The sequence below is a fragment of the Pseudophryne corroboree genome, chromosome 1 (genome assembly GCF_028390025.1).
Source record: "Pseudophryne corroboree isolate aPseCor3 chromosome 1, aPseCor3.hap2, whole genome shotgun sequence".
In the NCBI taxonomy this organism is placed as follows: domain Eukaryota; kingdom Metazoa; phylum Chordata; class Amphibia; order Anura; family Myobatrachidae; genus Pseudophryne; species Pseudophryne corroboree.
This window is the reverse complement of record NC_086444.1, coordinates 1,204,595,153-1,204,617,542: the sequence shown is the minus strand read 5'-3', so window position 1 is coordinate 1,204,617,542 and position 22,390 is coordinate 1,204,595,153. Positions and strand designations below refer to the sequence as shown.

Below are 22,390 nucleotides of genomic sequence, written 5' to 3'. Positions count from 1 at the left end.
AGACTGTGATGATGATGTTTCAGAGGAAGATTACTGGGTCCATTTAGGCCTAAAGGAATTAATGGCAGAAGCTGCTAAACTTAAATCCCGGTATTATGCTCGCAAGAGAAAGTGTAATACAATTGGTAATTTGGAGCGGGTCAGGATCCAGGGTGAAATGGATGAAATACAAGCAACCATGTGTAATATAAAGGGCAGAATAACATCGCTGAAGGAATTTGAAGTAAAGAAGAAAAAGGCAAAAGTTTCCATACCAGCAGGGAAGGAGTTAACTGCAGTGCATAGAAATCAGGTTACACCCTCATCAAAGGAGTTGATTCACCTGGAGAAGGAAGAGGGTGTGGAGATGATGGAATCCCCAGCTATTGATGAGCTCCAGAGTGTGCCTGTCCAGGAAGAGGCTGTGGTTTTTCTGGATACAGCATCATCGGCTGCTATGGAGATGGAAGCAGAGGCGAGGGGAGCAGACAGCGGCTCGGGAATCCCTGGTGGTGCGCCAAGCAAGGTAAGATCTGTGCAGGTGTTGTCAGGAGGGGATTCCCGGGGGTTACCCGTGGCTGCCAAGGTGCCGGGCAATGGTAGCAGTAATGAAAATGCTGTTATAGGTGACAGGCCGGTGAGGACCGGAGGGCAGGATCCGGCGTCGGGTCTATGCAGGGCGCAGGGTGGCATGGAGGATGAGCCTGTTAACATTTTGCTTGAATCTGATGCAGGTCCTAGTGTAATTGTGCAGTCTGTGTCCAAAGAAGTGCAGGGAGGTGTGGGAATGGCAGTGAGGAAGACTGTAATAACTGATGGTTTGGCTCAAGGTCTGCCAGCTCTAGATCCAGAGACTTTGGATGCTGGTGAGAAAGTAGTTGCAGAGTCAATGTATGGGAACATTCCAGCTCCTGCCAGGGTGAAGGAAGCATTGTCGTTAATCAGTGCAGAAGTAAAGAAAAATAATTCTAAAGACATTCCAGAAGGAAAGGATAAAAATGTTGGGGGAAAACTGCAAAGTGAAAATGTCAATTTAGCTCCTCTTGTTTCTTTTTCAGTGACAGAGGGTGGAGGGAGTGCGGGTAAGCATAACCCTGAAGAAATGTCTTATGCACAGAAGGCGGCAGATATGGGGAAAAATTCTGGAAATAAGGATACAAGATTTGGTGGTGGTAGTGGTGGCCAGAGAGTGAGACGGAACCTAGTACAGTTTAGGTGGGTGGGTGATGGTGACCCCCCACCTAAGACTGATTTTCTAAGGTTAATTTTTCTCTTGGGGTTACTTACAGAGATTTATATGCCTGTATTCACCCTTTAAAATCTGTTGAGTATGATGTCAGCTTTTATAATAAGGAAACATTGTTTATTTTTTGGAGAAAGTGGTCTGTAAACAAGGACAAGGATGGTTACTGTAAGTATGAGGCGGATTTGATGGAGAAGCAAAATGACATAAAAGTGACCATCCTGGTCCGCAATGAATCTATACCTATGGAAGATATCAGGTTTTGGTTAAGCAGGCAATGTGAATTGCAATCTGACATTAGGAAAACGGACCACACAATGGGAGTGTGGGGAGGTGCTTGGTTGGCCAGTGTACGTCTGTATCCTTGGGAGACCGGTGTGCGTCATATTCCATCTGCTGCGTACATAGGTCGAGACCGGGTGCAGATATTTTATACTGGTCAACCAAGGACATGTTTTAAGTGTGGTGAGGCTGGCCACCTCAGTGGTGACTGTGGGGGTGTGAAATGTTCGATGTGTGGGGAGAGTGGACATACATTTAGAACATGTAATAAGGTGAAATGTAACCTTTGTGGGGAGATGGGACATCCCTACAGTCGTTGCCCCATGGCAAATCATAACAACAGGGGTTGCATGAATTTTGAGGAATGTAGTAGTTCAGAAATGGGAATTACTAGGGGTGGAGTAGTTAAAGTGAACAAAGAGAAAGAAATGTCATGGGAAATTGGAAAAATAGTGTCAGAAGGAAGCAAAGTTCAGCCTCAGGGCCAATCACAGCCTCAATCCCAGTCCCAATCCTGGTTTCAGGTGGGAAAAAAAGGTGTAAAAACAACAAAGAGGAAAGTGCAGGAAGAGGTGATTCTTTCAAATAGGTTTGGCGTATTGACAGATGAGGAAGATGAGGGAGAAGTGGTTCTAGAAAAAGGGGAACCAAAACTTAAACCTAGAAGACAGAGAAGAAAGAACAAAGAAAGGAAAGAAGTAATTAAGATGGTAGGGAAGAGAAGGAGGGAGGAGGGAGAAGGAAATGCAGACAGTGAAATAGAGGATGTTGCAGCAGAAAGTTTAGAGTGGGATCCAATAGGGATTGAATTGGAGCAAAGAAAAGAGGAGTAGGAGTTTGGGAAGCCACTGTTTGAGGATGAGGAGGTAGGTTTGGAGGTGGTTGCTGCTGAGGAGGAAGTGATGGTGATAGGGAAAGAGGCAGAGAGTGAATCTGAGAGTCAGAGCAATCAAAATAATGTGTCTGGCCCTGGGTCACTGGATGCAAGGGAACCCCCTGACCCTGGTCCTAAAGAGGCTGGTGCGGGTGTGGATGTGGTTGTGATTGAGGAAATGAATGGGGTGGCATGTATGGATTGTGGTGTTGGTGGTGGGGGTGGTGGTGATAACTAGAGTAATGTATGTGCATAGTCCATTTCAACAATCTGGAACCATGGATCCCCATCCTATTCGATGTGCCACAATGAATGTGGCTTCCGTGTTATCCGTACGTGCTCGGTATCTGGCTTTTGAGTTTTTTGACAACCAGAACGTGGACATCTTGTTCTTACAAGAGACCCGGATCAACAGATTAGCAGCCCTTCACAAAGCTAAAAGTGAGTGGAGGCGCGGGCCCTCTTTTTGGTCTCTTGCTGCTGAGCCGTACGGTGGGGTGGCGGTACTTTTTACCGACATGGTAACCGTGCGCAAGGTTGTTGAGTTACAAGTGGGAAGGTGTATGATTTTGGATGTCACTTTAAGAGGACATAACCTTAGGCTTATCAATATCTATGGCCCCCAGTCTTGCTGGGACAAGAAATGTCTTTTTGAAATGGTTAAACCCTTTCTTTTCACGGCCCAGCAAGTTATCTTTGGGGGCGATTTCAACGCCATCATTAGGCCAAAAGACAGGGGAGGCTCCAGAGGACTGAGGCTGGGCTATGATGAGAATTTTTTAGTTAGTATGGTTAGTCAGGCAGGTATGGTTGATGTGCACGTTAAACATCAACCAGACCTCACGGGGTACACTTACTTTTGTGGTCAGCGCAGATCTAGAATAGACAGGTTTTTTGTTAAGAAGTCCTCAAGCACTTTACCTTCAGAGGTAGAGTTTGTAGAGTTCTCCGATCACGGGTACTTAAGTTTTGTTTTGAATGCCTCGCAATCCTTCCAGAAAGGAAGGGGTTTGTGGCGTCTGAATGCTGAGCTTCTCAAGGAAGAGGAAGTGAGACAGTCTTTCAGGGAGTTTTTTCAGGTGCAGGAGTCACTGTTGGAGGCTGGTTGGAGTAGATCGGAGTGGTGGGAGGAAGTAAAAAAGAGAGCCCGAAGTCTTTTCAGGAGGCTAGTAGTCAAAAGAAACTTGGTTAAAAAAAATACCTACTATACTCTAAGAAGGAGATTAGATTTCCTGATCTCTGAACAGGGGGATAGTGGGGAAATCTCCCGGGTGAAATCACAAATGAGAGAACATCAGTATAGCCGTCTATCTTCTTTGATTTTGGAGAGGGATTACGGAAAGTACCACTCCCCGGATCCCTACCAGAGTTGTAGAAGGGGGATTGATGTTAAAGAGATAAGAGGGCTTGTTGATGGAGAGGGTGTGCTTCAGAAGGGTGAGGAAGGCATCCTTAAAGTCATCAGGTCCTATTACGCGGAACTCTTGTCTGCGAAGGCACTTGACAGAGAAACGATGGAGGCATTTCTGAGGGAGACACCTGGTCTTGTGGAGCCAGATGCTTCTTTTGACTGTTTGAACAGCGAAATAGGTGTGGAGGAGGTCAGAGAGGCAATTGGCGGGTTAACTCCCAAAAAATCTCCAGGACCAGATGGTTTAACAGCTGAATTCTATAAAGAATTCTCAGATATCCTGGCTCCTCGTCTTACGGAAGTATATAATACTAGCCTGGGTGAGGGTGAACTCCCTCCTTCCATGAGACAGTCAGCTCTTATTTTGCTGTCCAAAGGTAAGGACCCGGTCCATATTGAGAACTGGCGCCCCATCGCTCTTCTCAATACGGACAGAAAGATTCTGGCAAAAATCTTTTTCAACAGGCTAAGGGAATTTTCAGAGCTTGTACTTTCGCCTTCCCAGCACTGTACTGTAAAGGGCCGCAGTACCTTTACTGCTGTCCTTGGTGTCCGGGAGGCTCTTGAAAGGTGCAGGGCTGGAAAGTTGAATAAGTTTCTGCTGGCATTGGATCAGTCTAAGGCTTTTGATCGGGTCAATCATGAGTACCTGTGGGCCTTACTTGAAAGGTATGGTTTCCCTATAAGGGCGGTAAATTGGTTGAAAGTTTTGTATAAAAAGGCCGAGAGCTTCCCACTTGTGAATGGTTGGGTAGGGCCTGCATTTCCGGTAGACTCTGGTGTTCGTCAGGGGTGTCCCCTGAGCCCTCTTTTGTATGTCTTTGCAATAGATCCTTTTATAAGAAGGGTTGAGGGTGGCATGTTGGAAGGGGTGCAGCTGAACCCAGAGTTTCCTTTGAGTGTAGTAGCCTATGCTGATGATGTCACAGTAGTCCTGTCATCGGTGGCAGAGGCATGTGATGTAGACCAACTGATCATGGAATATTCAAGTGCTTCGGGTTCCATAATCAATCAGGACAAGTGTGAAGCTTTCTGGATGGGGGAGGAAGGCAATGAGTTTGATCTTCCGGACCGCCTCCCCAGGGCCAGTCAATGTATAAAAATCTTGGGCATCAAATTTGATCATGGTGACTATGCAAGTACAAATTGGGTCGGGAAACTGGATGGTGCAACCCGTAAAGTAAAGAGCTGGATAGGATGGAAGTTCTCTCTGAGGGAAAGGGTGGACCTGTGTAAAACTTACCTGATCCCAATGTTTTTGTATGTCAGCTATGTATGTTTTTTGCCACAATCTTTGTGGACGAGAATTAATTCCTTGTTTTTTCTACTTTTGTGGGGGAACAAGATGAACATTGTGAAAAGAGGTATCACTTACAGACCGAGGGCAGAAGGGGGCTTGGATATGGTTAACCCCGTAGTCTTCTTTGTAACAGCTTTTTTAAAGCTAAATGTCGGTGGTCTCTGCTTAGAGACGCCCCCTCGGTGGGTAAATGGCTTTAGGGAATGGGTGTCTCCCTTTATTAGAGTATGGTTACAGGATGGCAGACTGAGAATTTTTCGGGCTCAGCGAGGCCACCTCCCGATCTATGTGATCCAGTGTCTGAAAGTGATTAGGCGATGGGGCCTGCAGGTGGGTGATATAAGAGATCTCTCGAGAAAGGAGTTGGGGAAGAGGGTCTTGTGTTCCCACTTTTATGTCCCATTGGCCCTGAAAGACTGCCCAGGTAATGTTCTCACAGAAGGATTGAATCTGGTAAATTCCCAGAGGGTGCCTCTGAAGTTTAGGGATATTGCCTGGTTCTCTTTTCAAGGGAAGCTTTATGTTAGGGGAAACATCAAATTTAGAAGTGCCGATAAATGTGTTTGCCCACGGGAGGAATGTCAAGGGGAGGAGGAGACCATGGACCACTTCTTCTGTAGATGTCCCTTTAACATAAAGGTTTACAAAACAGTGTCGGGTGCCATAGGCATCCCTTGCCTTTCGGGGCTCAGTTACCCGGAATGGGTCTACGGGGTATTCAAAGGGTATGGGGGCTTTGATTTAGGCACAATTTTTTTAGTCAGCTTAGCGGTTAGGTTCCACACGTGGCAGGCACGGTGTCTGGTTAGTTTGAGAGGAAAAGTCCTTCCCTGTGAAGAGGTGGTGGGTCGTATTCTTCATGAGGTGAGTCGGATGATGGATCTGGAGAAGAAGAGATTGGACACTGTCAGCTGGTCCAGATTGTGGCGCCAGTTGAAACCCCCTTAGTGGGTGGTGGAAGATATCTTCTTTTCAGTCTCATGTTGTTTTCTGTCCTGGTCACTTTTTCTCAGCTGATTAGGTTTTGCTGTTTAATTTTTTTAAAGAAGGGGTTTGCATACACCTTAAAATATGCAGATATGTTACTCTAGTTATAATTATTTGTTGGTAGTCCGGTATGTATGGAGGGTGAATGGTATGAATGAAGGTAGGATTGTGGATAAATGTGGGAGTGTATAGAGGTGGAGGGTTTATGATAGATGGATAAATGTGTGTTAAATGTTGAGTCAGCTAAGTGGGAAATGTTGGGGGGGTTTCCTGAAATGGATTCACAGAAATTATGTGGATCAAGGAAAATGTTTAAAATGAAAGTATGATAAAGTGATGGAAAACATATTTGAGTTATGTAAACGGTAAATATCATGATGTAATGATCTCTATTTATTTATTATGTATATAATTGTAAATATGATTATAATGTTTATATTTTGTTATAAAATGGAAGCTGTACATAAATAAAAACATGCCCAGGCACATATACTACTGTTCTCTCCTGGTGTAACACAGGCACATATACTACTGTTCTCTTCCAGTATAGCCACAGCGCATATATTACTGGTTTCTCCAGGTGTAACCCAGGCACATATACTACTGTTCTCTCCCGGTGTAACTCAGGCACATATACTACTGTTCTATCCTGGTGTAATCCAGGCACATATACTACTCCTCTCTCCCGATGTAACCCAGGCACATATACTACTGCTCTCTCCTGGTGTAACCCGGGCACATATACTACTGCTCTCTCCTGGTGTAACCCAGGCACATATACTACTGCTCTCTCCTGGTGTAACCCAGGCACATATACTACTGCTCTCTCCTGATGTAACCCAGGCACATATACTACTGCTCTCTCCTGGTGTAACCCAGGCACATATACTACTGCTCTCTCCTGGTGTAACCCAGACACATATACTACTGCTCTCTCCTGGTGTAACCCAGGCGCATAGACTACTTTTCTCTCCTGGTGTAATTCAGGCACATACACAACAGCTTCAAGTGGACAGCAAGGTAGAGTGCTTTTTCTTTATATATTATGATAGGTGGTGCCAATAATGGCTGGCCACTTCCCTCTGGTCATGTGGCCACACCCCTTGTAGCATATGGCAACTCCCCTTAGTGGGTCCCTGTGATTGCATTTCCCTGGTTGGCCCTTCATGCCCCAGTCCGACACTGCGTCTGCTTCACTATGATGATCAACAAGTCGCAGGGACAAATGCTCAGGACTGCAGGTGTAGATCTCAGGACCAGCTGCTCCTCCCATGGGCAGCTTTATGTGGCTTGCTCACGTGTTAGTAGCCCCCAGAATCTTTTTGTGTTGATCCCTGAAGTAAACACGGCAAATATTGTTTACAAATAAATTTTTTGATAATGTCTACAATATAAAATAAACACCACAATATTAGATGCCACTACTGTCTTTGTAAAATTATTTCCAGTGAGTAATAATAGACATCCATGTGAATGAAGCCGCGGGCAAACACTTGTCACTGAAAAAGGGCTTTTTATTGCTATCTGAATAGACCAGGCATGTCCAAACTGCGGCCCTCCAGCTGTTGTAAAACTACATATCCCAGCATGCCCTGACACAGTTTTGCTGTCAGAGAATGCTAAAGCTGTGTCAGGGCATGCTGGGATGTGTAGTTTCTCAACAGCTGGAGGGCCGCAGTTTGGACATGCCTGGAATAGACCCTTAAAGCACAGGTGACTTAATAAGTATCTCAGTCAGTTTGATTATACCATCTGTGCACAAGCAAGGAAATCTTCAATACCTGGGGGTAAATGTAATAGAGTCTGACCTGGTTTTGCCTGGTAAATGATTGCCGCTTTAAAAATATGGCCATCTTGGACAAAATCCCAGATCACAGCCAATGCGGACCTTATTGCATTTACCCCCTGGACTATTTAGGGATGCCTTGAGCACGGGGGACATTTACTAAACAGTGATAAGAGAGGAGAAGTGAGCCAGTGGAGAAGTTGCTCCATCAACCAATCAGCAGCTCTGTGTGATTTTACAGTATGCAAATTATAGATGTTACTTCAGTGCTGATTGGTTGCCATGGGCAACTTCTCCACTGGCTCACTTCTCCGCTCTTATCACTGCTTAGTACATGTCCCTCATGTTTGAGAAACCCCGTGTTAATAATCTTTCAGGTGCTTTCTCTTTTGGAGAAACAATTAAGAAAGAAAAGAGAATACACTAGATCAAAGTCCCAGCCTGTTCACGTGCAATAAGCACCACTGCTATCACTTATCATTACACAGTGATGCTCTTCTTCTCTCTCAGGGTACCGCATAGCTACGAGGCAGCCTTTCAGCTTTATTTTACCAAAACTTTCTGTTCCCTGGAAAACAACAACATCTATATTTATGTCTAGATCTCAGTGACAGGGAAAATAAAAATAAATCAAATCTTTGACAGCAGCATTCATATCCAATTTATATCCAGAGGAATAACATCTATGTACAGTGTGCCTTGCTAAAGTGATAATATATTATTCACATCAATGCCTATCCTCTTACCTTCTGGGTGTTGCTGGATGGTTGATATTTCTGCCTAGATCTGTAGTTTTACTCCTATCGGTCTGGAACCATTGTATCTAATTATACGTACAACATGCCCGGCCAGGCACCAGTGACAAAAGTAGAGAACCGTAACCATCTTGTCTACAGTCACTAGCTGATTATCTCAGGGGCCGGTGGTGTTTTGGAACCACAATCATGGTGGTGAAGGAATCACGTACTGCCGGCTGTAACCCCACCCGCACTGACTTATCTTTACGGAAATGACTGACAGACTCATGGACCAATAGGCAGAAGTCTGAGGCCATTTTTAAAATCCCACCCTCCAAAAATTATTTTTTCCCCAATTTTACTGCACACGACCGGTTTGTCCCAACAGGGGTAGTTTTTCCAGGTTTTTTTGGGGGGAAAAATGATAAGTGAAAACACTGGTAGTAAAATGGAGTTCAGGGGATGAATACATTGGGGTAAGCTATCAAACCTTTTTAAAGAGTGGAGAAGCTAGAGTTTATCAAGTGCAGACTATAAAATCAATAGCTAGCATCTGATTGGTTGCTACGGGCAACGTTTTCACTTTTAACATCTCCGTTCTTTCAAAAGTTTGATACCCCCCCCTTGTCTCATAGACCAATGTAGGCAACAAACCATTCTATTGGGTGTGGTACTGTATGTAATGTCGACATTCAGAAATGTTTCCGCAAATCTGCTCCTGTATTAATAAATTGGTTAGATTAGCAGTGTGTAACCGCTGAAAATCTCCTGTAAAATGCAGACACCTGCCAGTAACACAAATACACAATACGTCACAGTTTATTCTAAAACATTCACTCTAATTTGCATCATTTTGAAATTATGCATTCTGCAGCGTTGGGATCACATTTGTTTTATTTAGCGGAGAGATATAATAGTGTCTCAGACATTCTCCATTTCTTTGGTCATTTACTCAAACCAATATTTACATATTCTATTGCTAAGGCTGGCTCACACAACATTATGCTAAGTGGCATATTTACTGTACATCCTACATATACTTTATAGAGTCAGGGCTGCATTGATCCATAATGTATAACCTAATTTGTCTGAAATCCCTTCCTTTAAATCCTTCAACCTGAAATCGGAGAGAGCAGTGTTTCACAGAGCATATTGGAACGCTGGCAGTCCTAGCACACTATTTGAGAAAGTACCTAAAACATGAGCCATTCCTGTGAAGGCAGCTTAGCCAAGTAAATGTTTCTATTGACTACATAAAGAACTTATTCCAGTTTATTTGGTTGATTGTGACAGTGACACCAATTTCATGCCTGTCTATTTTCTCAGCGCCCGAAATTCCTTGAGATGCCGCCTTCCCCTATAACAGTTCCACTTTAGTAACTGCTTGTGACTCCAAAGATATGAAATCAATTTTGGAAAGTATTTCTGTGAAATGCTGTTCACCAGAATGAATGGTTATATAAGCCATCCGAAATTGTCACTGCTGGCTTATTCCGAGGGGCAGTAAAGCCACTGCTTAAAAAGTTTTGGAAGTGTCACATTTACTGTAATGTCTAAGAAATAGTTTTAAAATAAAGAGCAGAAGAACTGCCAGAACCTTGAATGTGGCAAATTAATATGCTATGGTGCATGATAAATACACTTCTGAAGTTCTGCAAACAAAATTTGATTTATCACCCTTGTGAAAATGATTTGCTATTAGACTGAAACGTTTTCTCTACCATAATATAGCATGGACTGCCTATGACACGAATAATGCCAGGAAGACAGATTATATAGATAATGCCAGGAAGACAGATGTTTAGATAGTAAAAGCAACAGATTAAAAAGCATTCAAACATAAAATCATAGTTAAAGTTCCAAGAATGTTCAAAAAATGAGACTGTTTGTATTATAAGATTTTGGTAGATACTTGAGGGAATAATATCCGCTGGCATTTAATTCATAATTATGTCATTTATTAGAACAGATAAGAAACACATTTTTTGTAAACCTGCTAAGACATTGTTGGTCTTTTAAAATATTTAAATAAGTTTAAAACAGTTTAGAGCATATTTTAAAAAGATTTTTAAATATATCTTGAGTAATTGAGTCCTATTGGGGAGAGCACTATATAAATGATGATGATGATGATGATGATGATGATTATAAGATTTTATTGAAAACAAAATACTTGAAACCCCCCCAGCTGTGCCCCATTCCATATTACCTCCCACCCCCAGTGTCAATAAATTCCGCAGCAGTAACAGAGCACCAGTGGCACAAACTCCCTCACTCACCAGTGTCCATAGAATGCCTGTATCAGTAAGATCCCCCCCCCCATATTTCACTATATACAGTTCTGTACAAACGTTTTAGGCAGGTGTGGAAAAATATGTCAGAGTAATATAGAAGTGTTAATAATTTATTTTGATCAATTAACAAAATGCAAAGTGAATGAACAGAAGATAAATCTAAATCAAATCAATGTTTGATGTGCAACCCTTTGCCTTCAAAACAGCATCAATTCGTCTCGGTGCAATTGCACACAATTTTTGAAGGAATATCGGATAGGGTTAGGCTGTGGGAGGGGTGGGTTAGGCTGCAGGAGCGGATAGTTATAGTTAGGCTGCGGGAGGGGTGGATGAGGGTTAGGCAGTGGGTGGGGTGGGTTAGTCTGTGGGGTGGGGCAGTTAGGCTGTTGGAGGGGTAGATGAAGGTTAGGCTGCAGGAATGGATGGTTAGGGTTAGGCTACTTGGGAGATGTTTATGGTAAGGCTGCGGGAGGGGTGGGCTAAGGTTTGGCTGTTTGAGGGGGTCGGTTAGGGTTAGGCTGTGTCTATGGGAAGGGACAATTAGGGTTAGGCTGTGGGTGGGGATGGTTAGGGTGTGGGAGAGGTTAGAGTTAGGCTCCAGCATGGAGACATTAGGGTTAGGTTTCCAGGGAGAAGGATTAGGGTTGGGCTGTGGGAAGGGGATGTTAGGGTTAGGCTGCAGGGGAGGGGGAGGTTAGGGTTTGGCGGCAGATTGGAGGGGGCAGATTGGGTTTCCTATGGAATAGGACAGTTAGGGTTAGGCTGCAGGAGGGGTGGGTTACATGTAGGATTTAAATATTTTGACTTTCGGGATGCCACTGTCAGGGATTTTGTACCCAACCCGTCGCATATCAGCGAAAGCCCACCTAGCCGCGGAAATGCGACCATGTCAGGTAAGTGTTTAAGTATTATGACTCAGACCGGAAGAAGTCAACTTGTAATTTTATCAACAGTCTCCACACCAGAAAAATAAAATCAGTGTTTTAGTGGCGGTACTCAGGGGTACTATAAACCTTGTATCAACTTGTAACTTTAAGTAAATACCTGACTATGGTAACTTTTTCATGAAATAAAAGCACTGAATAAAATTAAGGCCAAATTCAATGAATTTAGCCATACGAAAGACAAAGCACGGAGAGAGACTTAATTTCCCTTTAAACACTGTTTGTTTTCTCTATACATACAGATTTTGTTCTGCTCAATTAAATAAAACCTCAAGGTTGCCAGTGAATTAAGCTAAAACATTTGTACAATATTTGTTGTGCTAGATATCCAGAATTTCAGAGGACAGCCTGTAATTATTAAGATTTGTCCTTGTGTGTGAAGAAACTAAAATATTCGTATTTGGGGACAAAGTGGGTCATGCTAAACTGTTCCAGAGAAGGGAACAGACCTCTTAGGGTTCTTGGTCTCGACCAAGGTCTCCTCCACATAGATAACCTAAGCTGGCCAGATCAGGTTTGGTTCGAAGTGCCGGCGGTTGGGATGCTGGTGGACAGACAACCAAACGCGGTTTCCAGATTGTGAGAATTCCTACACCCTGATGCCCTTCTAACCCTCACTTACTGCAGCCTAAACCTAACCCTCCCCTCCGCAGCCTAACCCTCCCTGTGGGTGCCTAAACCTAATCCCCCCCAACAGCCTAATCTCAACCCTCCCCCTGAAGCCTAAACCTAACCTCCCCCGCAGCCTAAACCTAACCCCCTCTTCAGCCTAAACCTAACCTCCCCCGCAGCCTAAACCTAACCTCCCCCGCAGCCTAAACCTAACCTCCCCCTCAGCCTAAACCTAACCCCCTCTTCAGCCTAAACGTAACCTCCCCCTCCGCCGCTTACCTCTCCGGCATCCCGGCAGTATCTCGTTTGGTATCCTGGGTATCGGGATGTGGATGAAGGGTGTTTTATTTTATCCCAGTGAGGATGTCGCCACAATTAGCGTGGCACAATGCTGGTGTAATTTACAAGGGTCCTATTGGTAAGTGTGGCACATTTTACCAATTGTCCTTACTTAGATGCCAAAACACTTAAGGTGTCATTCTGAGTTGATCGCACGTAGCAACTTTTTGCTGCCCGTGCGATCATCTAGCTGCCGCCCAAGTGGGAGTGTTTTTTTGCATAGCAGGGCTGCAATTGCTTGTGCTGCCCTGCTATGCAAAAAAAGTTGTGTGTAAAACAAGACCAGGGCAAGGACTTATTTACCCTGTGCGATCAATCCAGCGTTACAGGTCCCGGAATTGACGTCAGACATCCGCCCTCCAAAAGCTCCGACACGCCTGAGTTCAGATCTTCATGCCCAGAAAACGGTGAGTTGACGCCCCGTAATGCCTTCCTCCTGTCAATCTTCGTGCGGTCGCCGCTGCGACCGCTTTCTTCACTAGCGGCGTTGCTGCCCAGCGACGGATGTCGCCAGACAACGACGCGCCTGCACAATGTGGGCGCAGTGCATGCGCAGTTCCGATCCGATCGCACGGCTGCGACGAAGCGCAGCGTGTGATTGGATCGGAATGACCCCCTTAGCCCTGCCACTGCTTAACCGCTTAACTGGCTAATTTCCCCCCCCCCAAAAAACGCCCAAAATTATCAGGTTTTTTTCATGACAGCAGAAAACATACAAAAAGTGCATAACTCCAGTAACCACAGACCAGCAGGCCACGAAGCAGTGTACAAACAAAACACAGATGATTTTTCTGTCATTTCGGCTTGTTCTTTCATTTTTATTACCAGGCATTACTACAAGACTTTTAATGGAAAACTAAAAAAGAAAAAAGAAAAAAAAATAAGATAGCGATAAAATCAATGAGCCACTAAATAGGTGACCATAATCTAGAAGGAACTGTAGAGTATTTAATTAGCAGTAAAATACACAAATAATAGTTTTTGTCATATGAGATGGAAGAGGAATCAGCCCTTTACAGAGCACTATACATTTATGCCTGGAATTGGTGTGGTTCGTTGGGTCGACAGTCATTAGGTTGACAGTCATTAGGTCGACCACTATTGGTCGACAGTGACTAGGTCGACATATAAAATATGTCGACTTGGATAAGGCCGACATGGAAAAAGGTCGACATACAGTACGTTTTTCTTTGTGTGTGTAGTTTTCTTTGTAAAGTGACGGGGAACCCCAATTAGTGCACTGTGTCCCCTCCCCTTCGGGCAAGGTGCCTCGCTCCACTACTGCTGCGCTCGGCACGGGTTACTATTCCCAATCGTAGCCCATGCGGATCGTAAAGTATGACAATTTTAAAAAAATGACCATGTCAACCTAATGCATGTTGACCAATATTGGTCGATCTATTGAGTGTCGACCTAAGTGTTGTCGACCTAAAGACCGGTTACCCCTGGAATCTGTGTATCTTGGTATTGAAAAAACACAAAACTTCTCCATGGTGTAGAACTTGAGACATCCCTCATTGACCTCATTGTCCCTCATGAGACATCCCTCATGGTGATGACCTTTGGAGATGCTACGTGTTTCGCCATGTCTTGGAGAATGTGCTGCAAGTACGTTGTATATTCACCTGCCTTACGGGAAAGAGGAAATGGAACAACCAAAGATCGCAAGGGAAAACATTTCCACTGTAACATTTCTAAATTGAAAACACGGATACTGTCAGGCATGGTTCAGATATTTGTGCGTAATAACAACAAGTACTGTACAACAAGTATTCTATATTGAAATAAACCACAAGCTAGAAACATAGGCATTCCACTTAACATTTAAGAACTTTTGAAGCTACATCCTGAAAGCTGAACACTCGCCCATGTTGCAGAGTGAAGTATAAATAGGCAGTAAATAAAGTGGCTTGCAAAAATTTTCAGCCCTCTAAAAAGTCAAGTTATCTGTATAAAAAATTACACTGACACCAATAGCGGGTGGTATTCATGTGACCGCCGGTCAGCTGACCGACAGTCACATGACCTCCTCCACGAGCCCGACGGCTCACTTTGCCAATGGTCGGCATGCCGACCAACAGGGACTATTTCCACTCGTGGGTGTCCACGACACCCATAGAGTGGGAATAGAACCCGTGGCGACCGCAGGTCGCCACCGAGCCCGCAGCGCGGCGAGCGCAGCGTGGCGAGCGCAGCGAGCCCGCAAGGGGCTTGCTGCACTCGTCCCTCCCCGCCGGGATCCCGGCGTCAGTATGCTGCCGGGATCCCGGCGTCGGTAAGCTGACCGGCGGTCAGCAGACCGCCAGTCAGCCATACGACACCCCCAATAGCTATAGACAGTATTTGTATTATAAACCAGAAGGCTCTTGAAGGAAATTCACAAACTCTAAATTATTTTTTGTACTGTATGTCTGCCATTTGAAAAAAAAAAAAAAAAACTGCTTGCATAAGTATTCAACCATGCGCAGCGGCCATTTTTGTGGCGATTTCCACCGTGATTGCAGGTCCCGGTGCTGGACTCCGGAAAGGTAAGTGTTAAAATGGATTCAATGGGTGCATTGTGGGCCCCCCCCCTTGACCCAGGGGCCCGTGTGCACCGCACCCGTTGAACCCATTATAGAAACGCCGATGGTTTCTACCAAGTCTGCACACTGTGAGTGTGCAGGTCTGTTTGTAGACAATTTGGCTCCCAGTGCGAGCATTAAAAAAAGGCGCCGCCCATAGACGTGGTCTCGTTAAAATGGGCGTGGCATCTCTAAAATGGGCTTGTCCTTGCAGGAAAAGACTAGCTTACACCCCAGTTTTTGACCCTGCAACAACAGACCTCGGCCACCACAGGAAAAAAAAAAAAAACAGTCCACCATATTAAACCCCACACAGTAATGCCCCTTGCACCATATTATGCCTCCTGCACCATATTATGCCACACACCGCTATGCCCGTGATAAATTATGCCCCCACAGTAAAGCTACTAATTACTTTTAAATTCCCTGCTTGTTGCCAGGGGTTTCATGCACTGGTGCCATGTGCTGGGTGTCATGCTTGTTGCCAGGGGTTTCATGCTCTAGGATCCATACTTGTTGCCAGGCGTTTCATGTGCTGGATGTCATGCGTGTTGCCAGGGGATTCATGCACTTGGTGTAATGCTCTGGGATCCATGCACGTTGATAGGGGTTTCATGCTCTGGGATCCATGCTGGTTGCCAAGAGTAATGCTCATTGCCAAGGGGTGTATATGCGCTGGCGGGTATTAGCCCGCCAGCACTGTTATTCTGCTCCCTATCTTCCTGCCCATAGAACTCCGCTTGCGAGGCGATGTATCGCAAAATGATGCAGTTGCGTCGTGACGTCACAATGCAACTGCGTCATTCCACAAAACTCCGCCCCCCGGCAGAGTACAGTATGGGAGGGAGGAGGGGGAGCCAGATAGGAGCTGCAATTCCCATGGCAGGCACTGTGCAGGTTGCTTAGGTTGGTTGGATTAAGCTTTTGGGCTACAATTTCAAATAGTAGGCTGAGATCTGGATTTGCCTTGGGATCATTGTTCTGCTGGATGGCAAATTTATGTCCCAAGCTTTGGTCATCAGTAGACTGAAGCTGTTTTCTTGCCGAACCTCCCTGAATTTGCGCACAATCCATCGGTCATTCAGTTTCAACAAAATGCCCAATCCCTGCTGAGAAAAAGCATTGCCACAACATGATGCTGCCAGCCCCATACTTCACTGTGGTATTTCCTGAAGACTAGGCAATTTATGTTTACACCAGGATCCCTGCGTTTGTGTTGCCGGCAGCCGGAACATCGATGCCGGATTCCTGACACTACTCAGAATACAGACACTGGGATCCTGATATTGAACGTAATGTTGACATGCCAAAGAGAAGTATGCCAGGGCTGCTTAGGGTTAGGCCTTGGAGTGTGTGTGTTAGGTTTAGGCTTCAGGGTGAGGTTAGGGCTATGATGTGTGTGTGTGTGTGTGTGTGTGTGTGTGTGTGTGTGTGGGGAGGGGGGGGGGGTAGGGTAAGCACCACCGGAGAGGGTTAGGCAGTGGGGGTGGAAGGGTTAAGTTCAGGCTGAAGGAAGTGGGAGGTAGGATTAGGCACCACCGGAGAGGATTAGGCTGCAGGGGTGGAAGGGTTAAATTCAGGCTGAGGGAAGTGGGAGGTAGGATTAGGCACCACCGCAGAGGGTTAGGCTTAGACTGCGGGAAGGGAGGTTTGGGATTATGGGGGTAGGGAATCTGGCTTAGTATACTTACCTAGAAGGTGTCAGGATCCTGCGTGTCGGGATTCCGCTGTCGGTATTCTGACCGCCAGCATCCCAAGTGCCTAAATCCTGATACCATCCCATTTGCAGTTGCACCACACATCAGTTTTGAATTCGGATCAGAAAGGGACATTTTTGTCTCATTTGACAACAAACACTTATCGCACATTTTAGCTAGGTCACTCTGATGTTTTCTGTCAAACTCCAGCAGATGAGTTTTGATGTGGTTTCTCTTTACTAATGGCTTCTAATTGGCCACCCTCCCATACAGGTCAGTGCCATGGTCAGCTTGAATCGTGAGTAGATAGCCACGACTAGCATGGTCACTGCTGTATATAAACCAAGCACCTAGCCATGTAGTCTCCATTTGCAAACTTTTGTTATACACAATGGATCATTCTGAAGAGCTCCGTGACTTCAAGCGTGGTACTGTGATAGGATGCCACCTTTTGCAATGAGACAGTTCATGAAATTTCATCCCTGATGGATATTTCACGGTCAACTATAAGTGAAAGTAGAAGCATTTAGGAACAATAGCAACTCAGCCATGAAGCAGAAGACCACACAAAATCACAGAGCAGGGTCAATGACTGTTAAGGCGTATGGTACGTAAAAGTCGCCATGGTATGGGGCTGCTTTTGAGGGTTTGGACTAGGCCCCTTATCTCCAGTGAAGGGCAATATTAATGCTTCAGGATACTAAGACATTTTTGGACAATGCTATGCTTCCAACTTTGTGGCAACAGTTTGGAGAAGGCCCTTTTCTATTTCAACATGACTGTGCCCCAGTGCACAAAGCAAGGACTATAAAGACATGGTTTGATGAGTTCGGTGTGGAAAAACTTGGCTGACCTGCACAGAGCCCAGGCCTCAACTTTATCGAGCACCTTTGGAATAAACTGGAATGGAGAACATCAGTGCATGACCTGATAAATGCTCTACGGAATGAAAGGGCACAAATTCCCACAGAAACACTCCAAAATCTTGTCAAGAAGAGTGGAAGCTTTTATAGCTGCAAAGAGAGGGACGATGACAACAACTCCATATTAAAGTATATGTATTTGAATACAATGTAATTACAGTCCCTGTTGGTGTAATACATGGTAAGGTGTCCAAATACTTTTGTCTCTATATACACACAGGGCCGGTTCTTGCCCTTGTGGCGCCCCAAGCAAAACGTTAGGGGCATGGCTTAATACGGGGGCGTGGTCAGTTACGCCCCCATTTGTAGCGCCGCTGAAAGAAAAAAAATATATACTTACATCCCCGCTCCTTATTCCAGACCGCTGCAGACCTCCGCCAGCGCCGCTCCTCTCCTCGGATGCATAGACACTAGAGGTCAATTATGACCCCTAGCGTCTGTGCCACAATGCTGTGCGGTGAGCGATGACGTCATCGCGCACCGCACTGCAAAGGTCCTCTCCACGAAGGGAAACTAGACGCGTAGCGTCTGGTTCCCTTCACAGCGGGGGACCAGTGAGGGGGGGAGGCAAAGCGGAGGACACTGCAAAGGGCACAGTGGCGGATTTTGCCATGGTGCGTTGCCCTCCGGATGGCGCCAGTGCCCTCCGGAAGGCGCAGGCACCCTCCGGATGGCGCCGGCGCCCTCCGGAAGGTGGCGCCCCGGGCAAAAGTCCTGCTTGCCTGTGGCAAGATCCGCTACTGTATATATACACACACACACACACACACACACACACACACACACACACACACTATTAGGAATCTATGGGTATGGCTTTGTTTTACAAAATAAAGTGAGGAAGTGAAACCATCCATGACTTGAAATAAGGGTTGGTTCTATATCGGAGGGGCTGAAGGGACCTTGTGACGTATTGAGGGACTTGATTCTAGCATCTACCTTGAAATAAGCTCAATCAATTATAGCTGCTTGAATAATACAGGTATTTAATGAGTAGATTAGCACATATTTGTTTCAAAGTGGCTTTAAAACCAGCAGAATCAACCTTGAAGTTTGGACTTTCACAATCAATTGCTGAACTTTAGATAGACAAAAGAAATGTGCTACAAATAAGAAAAGAGAACAGGGTCAGATATGTCTGAGCTGAAAAGGAAACTTTTATAATTAATGCAATGCCTTAGTTTTTACAGTGAAATGAAAACTCGAACTTTGAGCCTAGACTAACACTTTAAAGTTGAACAAGAACACTGAGCAAAAACAACAGCAGTCAAAAAATACATTAGGTGCAATACCCGACTTACCACAAACACAATGGTGGTCATGTGATTAATTTTTGTCACCAGTTTAAAAAAAAAAAAAAAAAACAATAGCATCTTCATCAATGAGTCTCCTGTTGTTTTAAAAAAAACAAAAAAACTACCCAATGATGAAAACAATAATTGTCAAGAGAAAGCCGAAACCTACTGTACAGTATATGATCATGTATAATAACTCTAACATGACTAATGTGTGTGTGTGTTGGTGGGGGGTAATCACTTATACCCCTATCACATAGCCAATATAACCCAATTTATTGCCTGGTCGATGCATATCAAGGTGAAAAGGGTTTGTTAGAATTACCTGGGTTATTCCCGGGTTGAAGTGCAGTGTGAGCGGGTTGCCGTGTCGATGCAACTTGGGACCCGTTCGCACTATAGGGAGAGATGGCACTATAGGGAGCGGCGGTGCTTAGAGATGATCTAAACTCCAGGCGCCTTCTCCGCACACATCACCGCTCACGTTACCAACCTGGCAATATGCCAAGTTGGTGCCACCAGTCTGTTAGGGGTCTCAAGCGGGTCACACCCGGGAAGGAGCCGTGCATAAGTCCCGGGTGCAACCCGCTATTGCAATGTGAAAGCGGCAAGCTTTTGGTTTACAGTTTCCCTTATGTGCATTTGAGTTTTATCTTTTACTTAATCAGAGCAGAAAAATAACTTCAAAGCGGTTATCAGTTGAATTTTCTTGTTATTTAATGATCAAATACAACTGAGAACCCATTGTAAGTAATGGTTCATGATAATTAATGCTGTCTCCTTACTAACTTTAATCTTTCTAGTCTACACGTGGGTAGCAGTAGTGTACCAGTGATGTTTTATTTTCTCTGGAAGTTCATTACCGTTATCGATTCCATTTGGGAAGGGTGGTAGCATGGTATTTCCAAACTTTGTGCCAGCCACCAATGCACTCTGTCCCGAGAACATATGATGTAATGATGTCACAAAGAGTGGGTTGGGGGCAGCCAGTTAGATAGGTGTCACAAAGAGTGGGTTGGGAGCAGTTAGTTAGATAGGTGTCACAAAGAGTGGGTTGGAAGCAGCCAGTTAGATAGGTGTCACAAACAGTGGGTTGAGAGCAGCCAGTTAATTAGGTGTCACAAAGAGTGGGTTGGAAGCAGCCAGTTAGATAGGTGTCACAAAGAGTGGGTTGGGAGCAGCCAGTTAGATAGGTGTCACAAAGAGTGGGTTGGGAGCAGCCATTTAGATAGGAGTGGGTTGGGATCAGCCAGTTAGATAGGTGTCACAAAGAGTGGGTTGGGATTAGCCAGTTAGATAGGTGTCACAAAGAGTGGGTTGGTATCAGCCAGTTAGATAGGTGTCACAAGTTGCTTTTGGAAGCAGCCAGATACAGTAGATAGGTGTTACAAAGAGTGGGCTGGAAGCAGTCAGATAGATAAATGTTGGATGTGTACTATTGTTGGTCCAACAAGCATTTAGCATTTCAAGTACCCGTCAAACTGCAGTAGTGTGCCACTGGGGTAATGGTGGCACCTCCCTCCAGGCCTTGCTCCCTTGGGTGACAGCACTGGTCACACACACCTTGTTACATCCTTGAATTTGGGCTCTTGTCTTTTATGAAACATCAATCACTTTTTTGTAATGGTCTTCAGGGGATAGGGAATATAGATCTGTGGTCAGATGCCTTCTGGAATCAGAGGACAGGGCAGAGTTTGGAAGTCTTACAAATAGACTATAGTACATTATTACTGATACAGAAATATGATTGTGTGATGCTTAAATTGACTTTAGTTTTGGGCCTGACATGTGTAAAGCCTAAACACCACAGCCAAACATCAAGCACTGGAATAATTAAAAAAATTAGCAGAGGAGGCTCCAAAATAGTTCTGAATGCATGGTGAAGCCCTGAGATAAACAAAAAAGGTCACCTTGGCTGTTGACATGTAAGTAAACTTTGCAATAAGCCATACATAACTCTACTGAACTGGAGTAGGCTGTTCTCACTGGTCCAACCGCGAAAACTGCCTCCACTCTTCTACTAAAGCATTCTTCTGTAGGACACATAGTAGTGCTGACAATACCACTGCTCAGATAACATTGGAGAAACATCGCATTCTTGAACTAGTGTTAAAAAGTTATTGCTGTCTGCATGAAAATACATTTTAACTAGATACTTTGAAGTCTAACCTTTCATGTTTTGAGCTTTCTGGCAAGAGGCTAACCTCCCATATCCAGCAGCTCAGAAGAACTCTTAGATGTTATGAGTCTTCTGCTGAACTGATGCTTCCATTATTATCGCTTAAGTAAATACCACACTGATATGTAACAAATGTGGACTCATCCCCCTTGAGGCCTAAATTTTAGAAGATGTTCTCAGAACAGCCCTGATAAATGTCAGGCCCGGATATGTAAGTAGCTAGGTCACACTGTCTGGGTCACGTTGTGAATTTGGGATCCTGAATGGGTTGTGGGCATGCTATGTAGTGGATGTTGTTTTCGCCTCTTTGCCAGGTGTGGGCCACCAGAGAGTTCCAAGCAATAGTAATTTGCAACCAACTCCCACTTATCCACACCCAGAGCTGGCCCTAGGCATAGGCAAACTAGGCAAATGCCTAGGGCATTTGGCATGCCTATGGGGCACAAGCAGCTTCTGCTGGTTAAAATGATATGCAACATGCCAATAGTCTGTGTGCATCTGCATATGAAATGCTATGTTACATTGTATTCCTGGAAATCACTGTAATGTAGAATCCCGAATGCAGGTACAGCCACAGTCACACACAGAATATAGGCATGTCACATATAATTTTAATTAGCAGAAGCTGCTTGTGCATCCTTGTCACATAGTAATTAGAGATGAGCGGGTTCGGTTTCTCTGAATCCGAACCCGCACGAACTTCATGTTTTTTTCACGGGTCCGAGCAGACTCGGATCCTCCCGCCTTGCTCGGTTAACCCGAGCGCGCCCGAACGTCATCATGACGCTGTCGGATTCTCGCGAGACTCGGATTCTATATAAGGAGCCGCGCGTCGCCGCCATTTTCACACGTGCATTGAGATTGATAGGGAGAGGACGTGGCTGGCGTCCTCTCCATTTAGATTAGGGTTGAGAGAGAGAGAGAGAGAGAGAGATTGACCTGAG

General features: G+C 45.0%; 1 long non-coding RNA gene across 1 annotated transcript in view; it reads left to right on the top strand.

The window, feature by feature from the left end:
* The first annotated feature begins 356 nt into the window (after positions 1–356).
* Positions 357–22,390, top strand: part of LOC135021041 (uncharacterized) — a 38,120-nt gene continuing 16,086 nt past the window's right edge. The window contains exon 1 of the long non-coding RNA XR_010218408.1: positions 357–505. This is a non-coding gene — a long non-coding RNA (uncharacterized LOC135021041). The remainder of the gene's footprint in view (positions 506–22,390) is intronic.